Genomic DNA, 17,980 nt, shown 5'->3' on the forward strand with positions numbered 1-17,980 from the left:
CTGCAGCCTCCCATCAGACTAAAAAAACGGATCTATACAACATATGAAGATAAATACTTAAAAACAATTCTTAGTGTTGCAATTAGACAAACCCTTTTAAACAGCAATATAGCATATCAACATTCCATCTTTTGTTTTTGTTCTGGGCCCTCCAACTGCAATTTGAATCCCTCAAGCTCTTGCACTGTCCTGCAGGGCTTCTCAAAACACATGTTCTCCATGGACGCCGGGCCAGGGGGATTTTTTTGAATGGTCTGGACCAGGTGTTCAATACTGTTTCCAGTGTCTGCCTGCATCCTTTCAATGGCCATCATGATTCTTTCATGGATGGGGTCTAGGGGGCTTAACAGGGTTGCCAACTAACGCATCTGGCGTGACACTTAAGGCCAATTGATGCTTCACTTTTCCGTGTTCGTTTTCAGATGCGGACAAGGGGACGTCACGTAAATTTCACAATTTCTCGCGTTCGATTTTTACAATCTTATCCTAATTTTATCATATCCTATGTTATCTAATGTTATACAACCTATCCTATCCTTATTATATATTATTTTATGCTTATCGTAAGCTATCCTAATTTTATCGTATCCTATGTTATGTTATATAATGTTATCTTAACCTTATCTCTACTTATCATTATCTTAATCTTATCCTTTATCTTATACAATCTTATCTTAAACTTCTTCTTTTAACCTATCCTATCTTGATTTTATGGTATCCTATGTTATGCAATTGTTTCTTTTTTTTGTCAATGTATTTTTTATTGTTTTTTTCAGACATACAAAAACCCCCCACAGGTACAAGCATTAAGACAAATAAACATAACACCACAAGACAAAAAAAAAAAAAAAAAAAGTAGTCACTCAGTTACTTTGTACACATCACACATTATCGAGAGTCAAGGTGCATTGTCAGCTGTTCTATATGAGAAATAAAAGGATGTCATACCATATCAAACTTTCCCACTGATCCATGCAATGCATATCTAATCTTTTCAATCTTAAGGAAAAACATGACATCACATATCCATCTAACAAAGGAGGGGGGGTTTCTCATTTTTCCAATTTAAAAGAATGAGTCGCCGAGCCAAAAGGGAGGAGTAGGCTATACAATTTAATTGTGTCTTTCGTAATGGGAGATCATTCAATGGTACGCCAAAAAGTCCGATAAAAGGACAAAGGTCAAAGGTTACCCCCGAAATCACAGAATACACCTCAAATATTGAAGACCAGAATGCAGTCATACTTGGACATGACCAAAAAGTGTGAAAGAGAGTAGCAGGTGCTTGTCTACATCTGTCACAAATAGGATTAACCCCCGGGTAAATCTTGGATAACTTAACCCCAGACATGTGAAGTCTATGTACAATCTTGAACTGAATGAGGCAGTGCCTCGCACAAATAGAGGAGGAGTGGATTCTTTGAAGTATGTTAGACCATTGACCATCATTAATAGTTGTACCCATATCCTTCTTTTACTATTGTCAGTGAAGAACCTTCCATGTCAAATATATTTGTGTACAGCTTTGAGACGGTTCCCCTAAGCTCTGGCTGACTTTCTATGATTGAATCAAGAAATGATGTCTGAGGTAGTGAAGGAAAATGACTGACGTTATTCTGTGTGAAATGTCTAACTTGTAGGTATCTGAAAAAGTGATTTGCTGGCAGAGCAAACTCCTGTCTAACCTGATCAAATGACATGAAGACGCCATCCTTATATAACATCTTAATATTCAACGCTCCATTTTTAAACCATTGTCTGAATGCATTATCTAATAGAGAAGCTGGAAATAGCAGGTTGGCCATGACAGGGGCGTAAACAGACATGGAGGCTAGGCCATAATGTTTACGAAACTGAGACCAGATCCTTAGTGCAGGGCTTAAAGTATTCCGGCACCGTGCCGGATCTCCGGCGTGCGGCCGTGAGGGAAAAAAATAATAATATTTTAGAGCCTGCGCATGCGGTTTAATATTTTCGAGCCAATTTATTTCACCTACCAATCATATGAGAGGAACGCAGCTTTAACTAACGTTACAAGCCTATCAGAAGCAGAGAAGGGCGGGTCCTTGCAACACGGTATGATTGACACCCATACGTCAATGTCACGTTAGCGTTGTCGGAGAAAAAAAAATGGAGCGCAAGTTTATGAAGCCTGGGGATGATGTCCTAGCAATAGATAAAGGACTCAAAAATAAATGGTGCTGGGTGTGGATTGAAGAAAGTAGAAATGGCGAGCCTTTTGGCAGTTGGTGCAAGAAACTGAGAGAGCCCGGGGCTTGTTTCTGCACGATTTGCTGGAGGAAGCTACTGTATGCCAGCAGCGGTAAGAAAGTGCTTGCTTGTCATGATTTAGACTCCGGTCATAGAGCCGCTGCCCGTGCACTCAAACTTACCACGACGTTGCCGGGAGCAACTGTTACAGCTGACACACCGTTGTCTATGACTGACCGTGTCTGCGATTTAAAAATACGTTTGTGCACATTTATAGCAGAACATGATTTGGCATTCAGAATTTCGCATCCACTGGTCACCCTGTGTAAAAAACTGGCAGAAGACAAAAAAGCGTTAACTAGCCTGTCGGTTTCAAATCAACATGCGAGTTACATGAACACTCATGGAATTGCATTACAGTTCAAAAAATGTTTGTCTGAGAAGCTAAAAAAATGCATGTTCTCACTCAATGTTGATGAAGCAACAACCTTGAATATGGATAAAACACTCAATGTGCTTGTTCGCTTTTTTGATAATGAAAGCAACAGAGTAATAACACAACATCTGGCAAGCAGAAAAGTCAACATTGCAAATGCCCCAAACCTTATGCTGGAACTTAAAGATGTCATGCAGACTTATGGTCTTGAGTGGAGACAAGTTACCAGCATCCTCCTTGACAACTGTGCAGTCATGAGAGGAAAAAAGTCTGGCCTTGAAACTCAAGCAAGGAAGGCGAACCCATACCTCCTTGATGTATCTGGAGACACCGTGCACATGGTTTCCAATGCTGCCAAGGCCCTCATGAGTCCGTTCAGCACAGAAGTGGAAAATTTCTGCTCCGATGTCTATTATGATATTGAGAAGTCACCAAAACAGAAGGAGATTTTCTCAGACTTTCAGAGTCTGCTCCATCTTCCTTCCAAGAGCTTGATAAGACCTATTAGCAACAGATTTCTTCAGATGCTGGAGGTGTGCACCAGGCTGAATGAACTCATGGATGTACTGGTGGTGCATTATTACTATGTGCTGGATTGATTGATTGATTGATTCCCTTTATTGCTGTTGCAATTCACCATGTCACTAGTCACAAGTACCAGCGAAAAGCAGGCCATCAACCCGACCATACATACACAAACATTATAGGGGGGCAGACAGGTCAGGAAGACAGGGGACTGTAGGAAAACTCAGAGAAACAGATTACGTGAGGAGAGTGGAGGTGAATAAAAAAAACAGCCCCCAGACTGTACTCCAGTAGGAAGTACAACATAGGAACAGAAAAAAAACACCTCAGCAATAAGCACATAGTCACCACATCTCACAACACTAAAGTCGAGACTTGCAACAGGGTAGGGAAGGGAATCCAAATGAAGAACACAAATACAGGTAATGCTAATCATTTTGTAGTATAAATTAAGTATTTTTTAATGTGCTGTCTCTGCAGTTAACCATTTTTATTGTATTATATTGCATGTAGAGTGATGTGCTAGTTTAGAGTGTTGTTAGGTTTTATGTAGGAATAAGCAATGAAAATAGCCACAGTGGTGTGTGTGTGTGTGTTTGTGTGATACAGAAGGCTTCTTAATGAATTGCTGACGAGATATGCACTAACAGTTGAGGAAAAGACCAGAGTAGAAATTCTTCAACAAGAACAAGCCACAACATCCCGAATGGGAACACAAGCCAACCTTGACCGGAAGGCACGAATCTCTGTGCTCTTTACAGAGTTTGACCGATTCAAAGTCATGGTCGACATGTTCAGAGGTATCTTGTAGCAGGCTAACTTGTGTAGGCAAAAACTTTAGGCTAAATGTAATGAAAGTTAATAACAGTTGTTGTTTTTTACAAAGGGAACAGCCAGGTCTCTACTACAGCAATCATAACCAGCTTTAGAAGTTATGCAGAGTTATATAGAAGTGTTCAAATAAACAGCAGTTTATTGTTAAAAAAAAGTGAATAAAGTGAAATTATTTTTAATCAGTATGTTATTTCCATATTTCAAATGTAATGGAAAGATTAGACATTCAATTCCAAGGCAAAAAATGTAAAATACTTTATTAAGTGTGCATTTTTTTTTACAGGAAATGAAGAGAAGGAATATTTATCTTAAGAAAAAAATATAGCAGTGTTGTGAATTTTTTCTTTTCTCTTCAGCCACAAACATTCACATACACTTAAAACATTTTAAAGATTTAACTGATGATAACATCTGATTATGATCTGATTAACATCTGACAAAAACAATGATTATGCACCAAAATATTACTTCAGTAATTTAAAGTTAAGTTAAATCTTGAAAAATGTCTTAAGTTTATGTCAAGTGTTTGAAAAATCTCAACATTGCAATTTTTTTTTTTTTTTTTGGGAACAGATTCATATTCCATTTCCTTTGCTTCCAGTAAAAAAAACTGCAGACCTGGTCAAATTCGTTAATAATTTGATTTGGAGTAATTTTTCCATTACATCTGATATATGGAAATAAAAGCTATTAAAAGTATTTATACTTTATTCACTTTTTTAAAACGCACTGCTATTTATTTGAACTGTATGCAACTTGTCTTTAATTCTGTTTTCTTGTTGGGTTTTTTTTACGCATGTGAAAATGTCAAATAAAATTTTTTTTTTTTTAATGTTTGCAGGCATACTTTCAACATTTCAGGGATTTTTGAAAAAAATGCAACATGAAAAACCAATGGCGCGCTTGCTGCACGTGGAGATGGTGGCCCTAGTTCGAGAGCTCCTCAGCAAATTTATGAAGCTGGAAGCCATCCCACTGAGTGCAAAGGATATCATCAAGGTTGATGTCCGGAGTAAAGATTTGCAACTTTAAGACAAAAGGTTGTCTGTTGGAAGATACTGCTACTCTGCACTAAACAAGGCCCGTGTGGAGAGGCTGATATGGGTGAGAAACATTTACAACTCTCTCAGAGAAGGGTACATGAAGTCATCAGAGTTCCTTCTCAAAGACCTTCCTCTGGACAACAAGATAATCACCTCACTTTCTGCACTCACTCCCTCTCTGATTCAAGATGACTCCATCTGTGGGGCTTTTATCACATTAGGAGAGGCCTTGCCTAATGTGGTCGCACCAGAAGAGATTGGTCAGGTGGAGGAAGAGATACGGGCGTACCAAATAGAGGTGGACCTGGTAACGTGTGCCCAGAACTACATTGAAGAAGAAGGCCGAGTTGATGTAGATTGGTGGAGCAGAGTTGTATCCATGAAAAATCCAGAGAGAGGTGTGCGATTTCCCATTCTGGGTCAGCTGGTCAAAGCACTACTTAGCATTTTCACAGGCCCCCTGGTTGAGGGATCATTTAATCTCATGGGTGATATTCTTGAAGCAGACAGATGCTCCATGAATGTGGAAACTTATGAGAGCCTTGCAATTGTAAAATCCACGATTAAAGCAAGGGAGTGGACAGCATCGACAATGACAATAGACCAGCCATTAAGGTGGTCTTGCCTGTCATCGTATCAAACATATCAAAAACATCTGCAGAAAAAGAAAGAGGCACAACAGGCACAAAAGAAGAAAAGGGTGAATGAGGCAGCAAGGATTCGGCCATCACAGATGGCAAACAAACTCATACGGCAGGCCAGGAATATCGCTGGATCAGCCAAAGCCTCCTCTAGACGAGTCAAACACTCATCCTCGTCCACTGGACCATCCAGACCTTTTTCAACCTCCTCTGGACCAGCCAGACCCTCACCAACCTCCACTGGACCATCCAGACCCTCACCAACCTCCACTGGACCATCCAGACCTTTTTCAACCTCCTCTGGACCAGCCAGACCCTCAGCCTCCTCCTCTGGACCATTCAGACCATTTTCAACTTCCAATGGACCAGCCAAACTCTTTCTCTCTCCCTCTGGACCAGCCAAAGCCTCATCTTCATCCTCTGGACCAGCCAAAGCCTCATCTTCATCCTCAGGACCAGCCAAAGCATCATCTTCATCCTCTGGACCAGCCAAAGCCTCATCCTTATCTTCTGGACCAGACTCTTCTGGACTAGCCAAACTCTTTCTCCCTCCCTCTGGACCAGCCAAAGCCTCATCCTCATCATCTGGACCAGCCGAAGCCTCATCCTCCTCCACTGTACCAGCTCCATCTTCTGGTCCAAATGTCTTAAAAAGAAAGAGTTTGCAGGACTTTGCTTACAACCCAGAAAAAAAGAAAAAATAAGTGATAATGGCCTTGATTTCACTTCTAATCTTCAGTTTAGCAGGTCAGTTCTTTAGCACTTTGAGCACTTGTTATTTATGCACTTTAAGCACTTGCTATTGTTTAGCAGTTTTTTTTGTACTTTATTTTTGTTATTATTGTCAATATTTGAAGTAAGTCCTTCAAATAAAAAAGTCCCCCCCAAAAAAAAGTTCAACTGTAATGAAAAATAACGTTGCTTATGAATGTTGGCAAGTAAAAAAGTATTTGTACTTTGTGATCAAGTGCCATTCTTGGCACATCACACAACGACGAAATGCGTCCTCTGCATTTTAACCCATATGTGATATATTAGCTATATTATTTAGCTTCATTCTTAAAATAATAATACTAATACCAATAATAATAATAACAAAACCAAATGTAGCCAGGTCTATAAAGCTACCATAAGGCTTTGAAGCTATTATAGAGCGTAATTTGTAAAGAGGGAGACATGAACCTTACAATAAGTTGTGTATACCAAAGTGGGCAGCTGTCTCTTTAAGACGTTCCTGAGTGCCGAAAGGTAGGGTGGGAGTTTTTTTTTTCCGGCGGGTTTTTCTAGACGGAGGAAGGCGGGTAAAGAGAGCGGAAAGAGGAGTGAACGGCAACTTAGGGAAATAAACGTATATATCTACATATATATATTTGTGTAGATGTCAACGTTTAGAGCACTGTTTATTTTTTTTGGCCTAAGCATACAATTGCAGCAATTAGTGGATAGAAAGATTTTGGTGCAAGTGCTCTCTTTTGGATATCCTGGTAGGTCAATTTACCTGTTTGAAAATATAGATATAGGGATCATTAGTGTGAAGGAAAAACAGTCAGGATATGAATGCGAACCTTTGCTGATTGTGTGGTTGATTATTTTCTTTACTAATGTATCATTTTTTGTAGTTGTATGTAAAATGCTAAAGCTACCTATAAGGCTACTTGCTAATTGATCGGAATACGTTGACTGTGATATGGTGTTATTCAGTTTAGCCACCCTGTTAGTACCATTGCAGGTTGAAATGTTTATAATGTGCATATATAAGTATATACATGTATATGTGTATATTAATGTTATTCAGGAAATCTGTGTATGGCCTAATGTGAATCTGAGATTGCGCTGTATGTTAATGGATGATGGAAAAATATATAATTTTGTGTGATGTTTAAGTAAGACATCTAACTCTCTGTACTTTGTGTGCAGACTGTTTTTTTTGGATTTGATTCCGTTCCGAATTCAGTATTTTTTCGGCCAAGGAAGATCGCTTGTTTCACAGAGTCGCTCCCTCTGCGTTGAACTGCGCAATGTAACAAGTTTTTTGCAACTGGAGATTTTTTTCTTTCCCAGCGCTTTGTGAAGAAATCCTCAAGTGTTGCAACGGCATCCACCTCCCCAGTGGACACGGGGATCTCCACCATGCTGCTGTTGCAGCAGAGGCAGGGTCCGAGTGGGCGGCAGTTTGGAAAAAGATTGCAGCCCTCGAAGACAAGGTTCCGGTCCGAGATCTCCATGCTTGCTGGTGCCCTGACTGACCCATATATATCCCGGAGTAGTTCGGAGACCACTGGGACTCCTTTTGTAGTCCCCACTTCAGCTCCAAGCTGTTTCCCGCCCCCTCCTCCTCATCCTCCACCGCCACCTCGTCCTCCTCCACCTGCTAGTATCCAGGGCCCCAAGCAGAGTCATCGTCAGGGAAGTGGCGCAGGACCCACCAAAGGCCCCAACATGGTGGATGTCCTGGCGGAGCTGCCCCGCATTAAACTGCACCCGGTGCTGAGATCGCCAGGTGGGACGCCAGTGCCAAGGAGGGGCTGACACAGGGGACGCCCATGGCCTCAAGAGGACATTACTTCCATCTTATCAAAGGCTCTGGCGGGTGTGGGCGGCCTCCTCTCTTGGGCCGCGGGCCGGGTGGTGCTTGGCTCTGCTGCGCCGTGGTGGGGCCCTGGCGGGCAGTCCGGGGGATCTTGGGACACTGGGGGCCTTCTAGGCGGATTGGGGGGTTCGGTTTGGGCTGGGCGGGGGGGCTCGCCGCCCGTCCTCCCTCTGCGGGCCTCCCTGTACGGGGGTTGGCGCCCCTTTAGTCCCTCGCGGGCTGCTTCCTGGGTTGGGCGGGTGGTTATCTCCGGGGCACATGGCCGTGGGCCCTTGTGCTGGGGGGGCGGCAGGGTGGCCTCGGTTGCCTGGTTTCTCCTGCCTTCGCCTTCGGCCTTGTGGGGGGGTGGGGTGCTGTCGCTTCCCCCGACGGCATCATATGCCAGCACATCCAATGACAAATCAGTTCACACCTACACTTACACATACATATAAGAATGGTTGAGCGATCAGTATCATTATTATTGTTACTTTTTAGCGTGTGTTATAGACATAGGAATTTAAATATACATGTATAAGGGTAGGATCACGTGTGTGTATGCTACATATATATATATATATATAATACCTATTTGTCACATTATTAATTATAATTATTATTACTGATGTTATAATGTTTGTTGTTTGATGTCCTTGTAATGAGTGTTATTTTTCTTATGGTTGTTTGTATTCTGTATTCCCCTACACTTCATTTTCTCCGTCCCACCTACATTATTAGTTTTATTTTTCCTGTATACCTCTGTTTCCTTTTTTTTTTTTCTTTTCTCTCCCCATGGTGATTAATGTCTGTTCTCGTTACGATTGTTGTTTCTGTATCCCCCGTTTTTTTTTTTTTTTTCCTTTCCTCCACGGGACGGGTGAGTTCGGAGCAGCCACACTCTTTGCTCTTGAATTTAGTGTAAAATAAAGTTGTCCTCCGAAGAGGGGGGGTGGTGGTGGGGAATTTAAAAAAGAAAGAAAAAAGGAAAGGGAAAAGAGAAAAAAAAATAAAAAAATCAAAGGCTCTGAAAAAGAAGTTCAGGCACCAGATCCACTCTGATGAGTAGGAGAAGCGGTCCTCTGAGCCCTTAAACTTTTTATACTTATATCATTTTTATACTTAAGACTTATATACTTTATATACTTAAACTTTATATACTTATACTTTATGTACTTATACACTCACCTAAAGGATTATTAGGAACACCATACTAATACGGTGTTTGACCCCCTTTCGCCTTCAGAACTGCCTTAATTCTACGTGGCATTGATTCAACAAGGTGCCGAAAGCATTCTTTAGAAATGTTGGCCCATATTGATAGGATAGCATCTTGCAGTTGATGGAGATTTGTGGGATGCACATCCAGGGCACCAAGCTCCCGTTCCACCACATCCCAAAGATGCTCTATTGGGTTGAGATCTGGTGACTGTGGGGGCCATTTAAGTACAGTGAACTCATTGTCATGTTCAAGAAACCAATTTGAAATGATTCGAGCTTTGTGACATGGTGCATTATCCTGCTGGAAGTAGCCATCAGAGGATGGGTACATGGTGGTCATAAAGGGATGGACATGGTCAGAAACAATGCTCAGGTAGGCCGTGGCATTTAAACGATGCCCAATTGGCACTAAGGGGCCTAAAGTGTACCAAGAAAACATCCCCCACACCATTACACCACCACCACCAGCCGGCACAGTGGTAACAAGGCATGATGGATCCATGTTCTCATTCTGTTTACTCTACCATTTGAATGTCTCAACAGAAATCGAGACTCATCAGACCAGGCAACATTTTTCCAGTCTTCAACTGTCCAATTTTGGTGAGCTTGTGCAAATTGTAGCCTCTTTTCCTATTTGTAGTGGAGATGAGTGGTACCCAGTGGGGTCTTCTGCTGTTGTAGCCCATCCGCCTCAAGGTTGTGCGTGTTGTGGCTTCACAAATGCTTTGCTGCATACCTCGGTTGTAACGAGTGGTTATTTCAGTCAAAGTTGCTCTTCTATCAGCTTGAATCAGTCGGCCCATTCTCCTCTGACCTCTAGCATCAACAAGGCATTTTCGCCCACGGGACTGCCGCATACTGGATGTTTTTCCCTTTTCACACCATTCTTTGTAAACCCTAGAAATGGTTGTGCGTGAAAATCCCAGTAACTGAGCAGATTGTGAAATGAGCAGATTGTGAAATACTCAGACCGGCCCGTCTGGCACCAACAACCATGCCACGCTCAAAATTGATTAAATCACCTTTCTTTCCCATTCTGACATTCAGTTTGGAGTTCAGGAGATTGTCTTGACCAGGACCACACCCCTAAATGCATTGAAACAACTGCCATGTGATTGGTTGATTAGATAATTGCATTAATGAGAAATTGAACAGGTGTTCCTAATAATCCTTTAGGTGAGTGTATACTTTATATGCTTATATTTATATACTTATACTTTGTGTACTGATTATATATACTTATTAATAAATAATATATTTTTATCACTATTATTTTTAAAAGAGTTGCTGCTTTTGTAATACTGCTGCAGCATTCTCCACATGCTAATCACTGCCCCACATCGAATTGGCACTTTGATCAGCCATGAATCACTTCACTACCCCCTGTTGAATGTTGCATCGTATGTTGTTAGATATCTCGTAGTAGTATTGCAGTATTTATTTAAATTGAAAATGCTTAAAACAGATCAATTTCTCACAAACACATCTATTCATGAGTGATTTAAACGGCAAGGATGAAAATGATTAGGATTAGCTCTTGCCAAAATAGGGCTTGTAAACTTTTGTGGTACTCAGAATTAACCCAAACAACTATGACTCTATAATCCTCTATAATCACTCTCACTCTGTCACACTTGAATCAAACTCCAGGCCTCGCATGTAATGAGCAAAATTTTCTTCTTTATTCAGCAATCCAGCATAGTGTTCCAACCACACTCGGGGACAATGCGCAATGCACCCTGCACCCAGAAATCAGCAGGTTAATATACTATAAGACGAATTCCCCTATATGGACTTTTAAGTCCTGATTGGTTACCAAACATCTGCAAACCAGGTTTCGAACATACAACAAACATAATACGCCACCTCTATTGGTCTACTTCAAGGATGTTCAGTTTCCAATCCTCGTTAGGCCTAGGCCTCCTATGAGTCCCACACATAATCCTGTCTATCCAGCCTAGGAAGGAGGGCAAAAACCCTAAACATTAGGGAAATTCCACTCCCAACCCAGCAAAAAGGTGCAACCCCCCCTTCGGTGTCCATGGCTGGCATGGCTCACAACGCTATCAGTAAGGGAAACCCCAACCCTATATTACCTAAATAAAGACTTCAGCGTAAACATATACAACCCTTATGGGTACATAACTTGCTTGTGTGTTCAAATGCTACCATACAACAAACTGCGTCTAGCATAGTACAGCAGCTACATTTCAAGGCCTCCTGCAGGTCCCCTTTCTCCCCCCGGCGATGTTCCCTTCAGCCCAGTTCTACAAGGTCTGTGGCCTGCAAAGCTGGTTCCGTGCAGGTGGCTGCGAGGCAAGGACACACGGCACCATCCCCAAAACAACAAAACCTGAGACACAAGAACAATCCCACAATGCCTCCCAACCCTGGCCTACCATCACTTTAAATTTCCCTTCCACACTTTGAAGTAATGTTAAACATATACTACATAATCCTGAAAAGGAGTGGTCACTAAAATTAAACAGCTCGCAGATCTTCACAATGCAAGAAATGCAAAGATGGAGAAAGCGAAGAACAGTTCACAGCCGGCTGGGCACATTGTCATCATCAAAGATTTTAAGCATGTTTATTTATATAGCACAATTCGGGCACAAGGCAATTCAAAGTGCTTTACAAAGACAAGGATACAATCAAATTAAAATGTCAAAATCACATTTCAAAGATAAGTAAAAGAAATAATAATGAAAATAAATAATTTTATTAATCAATTACAATGAACACATAATAATAAGAAAAAGCCAAAATAAATAAATAGCTAACTGAAAAGACGTCACATTTTAATGACAGAAAATGACTGGTGCTGCACTAGGAAACTCTGACCATGCAACAATTCATCTAATTCCAGCATACAGACAAAATCTGAAAACTGCTAAACCTGTTGTTACTAGAGTGAAACACTGAACATGTGGAGCAGTAGAGCAATTAAAATCATGCTTTGACTCAACAGACTGGAATGTTTTCAAAACTGCTACTAACAGCGTGGATGAATACACGGACACTGTAACATGGCACATAAGCTTCTGTGAGGACTCTCGCATTCCCAAAAAGTCTGTTGTCAGCTATAATAACGACGAACCATGGTTTACAACTGAACTCAGGCAGCTTCCTAAAACAAAAGATGAAGCTTACAGGAGTGGTGACAAAAACCTGTTCAAATTCTACTGCGGGTTTGAAAAGCCACATTCGCGCATCATACAGCCCTCACCTTTTCAATGGCCTTCTTCACACCTGGGTACCTTCACACCTCGCCCACACTATACCCAGCTCACCCCCCCCACGTCCAGCCACCTCCCCAGGAGAATCAACGACAGAGATGTAAACAAGATCTTCAGTAGCCAGAATACAAGGAAAGCTCCTGGTTCAGACTCTGTCTCCCCAGCCACTCTGAAGCACTGTGCAGATCAATAGTCACCTGTCTTCACAGATATTTTCAACCAGTCACTGAACCAGTCAGTGACTACAGACTGGTGGCTCTCACATCGGTGGTAATGAAGGCTTTTGAGAGACTTGTGCTGTCATACCTTAAAACCATCACAGACCTATCGCTTGACCCCAGGCTACAGTCTGCCTACAGAACCAACAGACCTGTGGACGATGCAGTTAACACTGGACTCCATTTCTTACTCCGACACTTGGAGTGCCCTGAGACATATGTTAGGATTCTGTTTGTGGACTTTAGCTTTGCATTTAATACTATTCTATTGGAGCTAATGCGGACTGAACTCTCACAACTGTCTGTGCCTGATCCAAAATAACATATTATAACCACGATGGCCCAGTTTTACGCTACAATCATTGAGTCCATCGTCACCTCCTCCATCACAGCCTGGTTTGGATCAGCCACTGAACGAGACAAGGCCAGACTGCAACACATCATCCACTCAGCAGAGCGAATAATCGGCAGTAACCTGCTTACCCTCCAGACACTTTACATCACCAGAACCAGGAAACGGGCATACAAAATCTTTGAGGACCCATCTCACCCTGCTCACCACATCTTTCAAGCCTTACCCTCCATGAGAAGACTCATGGCAATCAGAACCAAGACCACAAGACACGCCAAGAGCTTCTCCCCTCAGGTAGTCTCTCTCATTAACCAAACCAGTCTCTGAATGGACGTTCAATTAATCGTCAGCTGCAGTGAAATATCCACCAGCATAACCAGTGAACAACTGATAAACTTCCTCTATGATTATATTCTGCACTCTTGCACATTATGCACACATACTGCAAATTCTGTATACATATTGCACTCTTGCACATATAGTTGACTTGGCTGCTACTTAATAACGGCACCATTTAAGAGCCCTTTAAATTATTATACCATTTATATAGTTTATATTCATACTACAATGATTACTATGTACACACACATATATAAATATCATAATACCATCATTACTACCATTAATAAACTTAATTATCATATAATTATCATATTACCCAATTGCCAGTCTATTGTTTATTACCTTTCTGCATATGTCTTTGCTAAATGTGGGTAACTCTCGCCAGTGTGGGGAAGCAATAAAAAAGGCCAACAGAATGTTGGGTTATATCTCTAGGTGTGTGGAGTTTAAGTCAAGGGAGGTGATGATACACTTATATAATTCCTTGGTAAGACACCACCTAGAATACTGTGTGCAGGTTTGGTCACCATACCTCAAGAAGGACATTGCTGCCTTAGAAAAGGTGCAACGAAGAGCTACGAGAATGATTCCTGGTCTTAGAGGAATGTCTTATGAGGAGAGGTTAGCGGAACTGAATCTGTTTAGCCTTGAGCAAAGGAGACTAAGGGGGGATATGATTCAGGTCTATAAGATTCTAACGGGTCTGGATGCTCTTCAGCCAAATGACTATTTCAATATTAGTCTAAATACTAGAACTCGTGGCCATAAGTGGAAATTAGCGGGAGAAAAATTTGAGGAAGCACTTCTTTACACAGCGTGTAGTTAGAGTATGGAATAGTCTTCCTGCTAGTGTAGCGGAAGCTAAAACCCTGGGTTCCTTTAAATCAGAGCTAGATAAGATTTTAACAACTCTGAGCTATTAGTTAAGTTCTCGCCAAACGAGCTTGATGGGCCGAATGGCCTCCTCTCGTTTGTAAATTTCTTATGTTCTTATGTTCTTTGTAATGTCATGTAAAAGCACCACCAAGGCAAATTCCTTGTATGGAAACATATCTGGATTCCGATTCTACATCCTTCATCAGTACTAGAAAACTTCCATCCAGCGTTGCATTTCACTTTGACGCTGTCGCTTTTGAAACACTTTTCTGTGATCTAGCTCTTGTTTTGGTCACCGACTATCATCCAACAAAAGGTTCATTTCAGCTCTCCTAATCTGACATAAACCACACTCACAAACACTTTTGGGTTACTGTGTCACCGGGAAGGGATGGACTCCAGTCGGGATGGGTTTCCAGCATTTCCTATCCTGGCTGTTCTCTTTAGGGACAAACACAGGAATGGAGTCTAGTGATCACACCGGAACTTGACTTACCTGAACGGAGATGTATGGAGCAGACTCTCATATGCGCAGGGATGCTCTGGAATGCAAGGTCTTTACTACCCACCGCTATAAGCTACGCCATCCGACGCCATTTCTTCAACTCTTCCACTTTTGCTCTTGTCTTTTCCAATCCAGAAAAGAGAAGAAACGTATACCGGTCCTGAAGACCGAAGAGAGACCCGAGTCGATATGGGGCTGCCGCTTAGCGGGTCGCCGTTAGCCGGGCCTCCGTGACGCCCCCGCGCAGAGTAGAATGCCCAGGGGCGTCGCAGTCACCGGCGTCCTCCCTGTCCTCTCAAAAAACAGCAATCATTTAAACAAACATGAGGGAAAATTCAAAAGGCAAAGATGAAGTCATGCCTTACCTCAGCACAGCTGCCCACCGCACAAACGACAGCGTGTCACCTTACTTTAAAAAAAAAGAAAAAAGGCGGGAAATTGGGGCCGCGCACGGACAGGGCCCCTCCCTCACACCACATGCGGCTAATTAGTTGGCCATCCAGAGGCACTCAGTCTATTAGTCACCCATTCAGTCAGTCAGTTCTGCCTTTCAACAACAGGGGGCAGTAGAGGTGCACCGTTCCCGGAAGCACTGCAATACCGGGTCGATGCCTGGAGCAGATGGGGCAAGCCCCACTTCCGGCTCCCTGTTCCAAAAATCCGTTTAATATGTGGTCCCCTCCATGGGGGACGTATCAAAATAACCTTTTCATACCAAAACAAAATGTAAATCAGCTCAAATACATGAATAATAAATATTATGCTTGTACTACTTACATTAACACATAATCACAATCTATAAGGCTGAAACATTCCCACACTATGCAAATCATGCCAACACAGTACAATAAGACTTTCAAAGATAATATTACCCACACACTCACAGAGTGAAACTCTCCGACACAAGAAAAAAAACATAACTGATAACATCGGGCTGATATGGTAATAATTAAAATGTTAACAACTAAAATGATTTTTAACGATTAAAAAACGTCTGTGAGCCCACCAATAAGCGCACAAAACGAACTCTATTAGAATCAATGATCCTTAATGTTACCTGTAAGCTACAGTTGGTTGAAGGCTCATTATCATTACCCCAGTTCCCAATAGCGTAATTCGCGTTTTCTTTTAAAGCAACATTTCATAGCAAACTACTTAAATAAACAGGTCATTGAAAGATCAGAATTTAAGCCTTACCGTTCTATCCCAGGACTCTTCCAAAACTTCTGGCTGTGGCCCTGCACAAGGCAGCATGGGTCACGTGTTCCACAGCAACAATAACACTGGGCTGCCCACAGACGTGCCTGTCTGAAAATCGGCGTAGTGCACTCGGATATCGGCCGATGCGGATACATTAAAAAATGCTAAATATCGGCCCGATATATCGGTCGACCTCTAGTTGATAGACTTGTATTCTTAGCTAAAAACCTTGAGTTAGCAAAGCAAATAAAAAAATATATATTTAAGTTATGTTATGAACCAATCAGGGGGGTTGGTGTTGCAAAGCTGCTGTTTAAATGTGTTCAGCTTTTCTGTTTACAGGAATATGTTCTCTAATCTGTTTAGAAGATTTAATACAAAATATCTAAAAATTTTATTTCATTTTGTTTATTTCATATATTTAGCCATGATTATGATGACCAACACCAACACTGTTTTACTTTGGCACTTTGGCTAAGAAAAGTTGACTTAAAAGATTGTGAACCAAAATGCTTATAAGTTGTTTTATAAAAAATATATTTATTTTAAGTTATATTGTTGTAAATCAATCAGGGGGGTTGGTGTAAAGCTGCTGTTTTATTTAAAAATGTGTTCTGCTTTTGTGTTTACAGAAATGTTCGAATTTTGGAATAAAATATTAAGTAACCTTTTTGTCACTTGTAATGAAGCTTGCTTATTAGTGAAATTATTAATATGTAATTATTGGTAATTATTGACTTTAGCCTGGATTGATGGCTCTCAATATCGCAATATATATCGTTTGGAAAAAAATATCGCAATGTAATTTTTTTCCAATATCGTGCAGCCCTACTCTGCACAAGGGTCGGGCTAAAACGGCATCATACACCTTCCCAAAACACATAAAATCAGTAAGCTTGGGAATGAAATAGGTTAATCGCACAATAAACAGCACAACAGATCAAATAAAATGCTAATAAATGTTAATAATGTTAATATTGATGAATAAGTGCTACAGTGATCAACCAAAACAGTGCTCAATAAAATCTTTACGTGCCATTAAATAAAATCCATACCAAATAAAACACACACACAGAAAAACAAAGCACACTTACCTAAAACCCGAAGTGTCCTCTGTGTGCTTCAGGAAAGTGCATCACGTGAACCCTGTAGGATGGAGTGTCACCACCTAGACGTACCGGGGCAGCTTTCGCCTAGGATCAAGGCAGTTGGATGGATGTCAACTTACCTCTGGGGGTAGGTCGTTTAGATAGATGGCTGCTTCCTTCTGGGGGCTGGGGGTTTGGGTGAATGTCAGCTTACTTCTGTGATCAGGGTCTTTGGGTGGAAGTGAGCTTACCTCTGGGGTCAGGGGGTTGAGTTGAAAGCAGCTTGCCTCTGGGGTTGGAACATTTGGGTGGATGTGATCTTACATGAGGGGCCTGCATTTTTGGGTGGACAGCAGTTTGCCTCTGAGATCGTCTGCAGCCGCCCCCCCAACTTTCACAGCCAGGACCCCCTCCCTTCCCTAAGGTAGAATAATTCAGACATCCCAGCCTGCAAAAACTCAGTTCAGTGAGGTGCCCCCAACCGCCCGACAAGGAGTGAGATGTAACTCCAACAAACTTGATTTCACAGTTTAATTTCTTCATTAATTTCCTCTAGTCAGCGCACTAAATTATGAAGGTCAATATTATGTATTATTTTGACAATAATATAAGTAGATTATTTTACCATTTATGCAAATTCCTTAATTATATTCCATTGCTACGTTACAAAAGTCTTCAAGGAG

General features: G+C 41.5%; 1 pseudogene; it reads right to left on the reverse strand.

Moving 5' to 3' along the window:
- Positions 1-15,576: 15,576 nt before the first annotated feature.
- Positions 15,577-15,823, reverse strand: LOC140582506 (U2 spliceosomal RNA; annotated as a pseudogene).
- Positions 15,824-17,980: the final 2,157 nt, after the last annotated feature.

This window comes from Paramormyrops kingsleyae, chromosome 24, assembly GCF_048594095.1.
Source record: "Paramormyrops kingsleyae isolate MSU_618 chromosome 24, PKINGS_0.4, whole genome shotgun sequence".
Taxonomy (NCBI): Eukaryota; Metazoa; Chordata; class Actinopteri; order Osteoglossiformes; family Mormyridae; genus Paramormyrops; species Paramormyrops kingsleyae.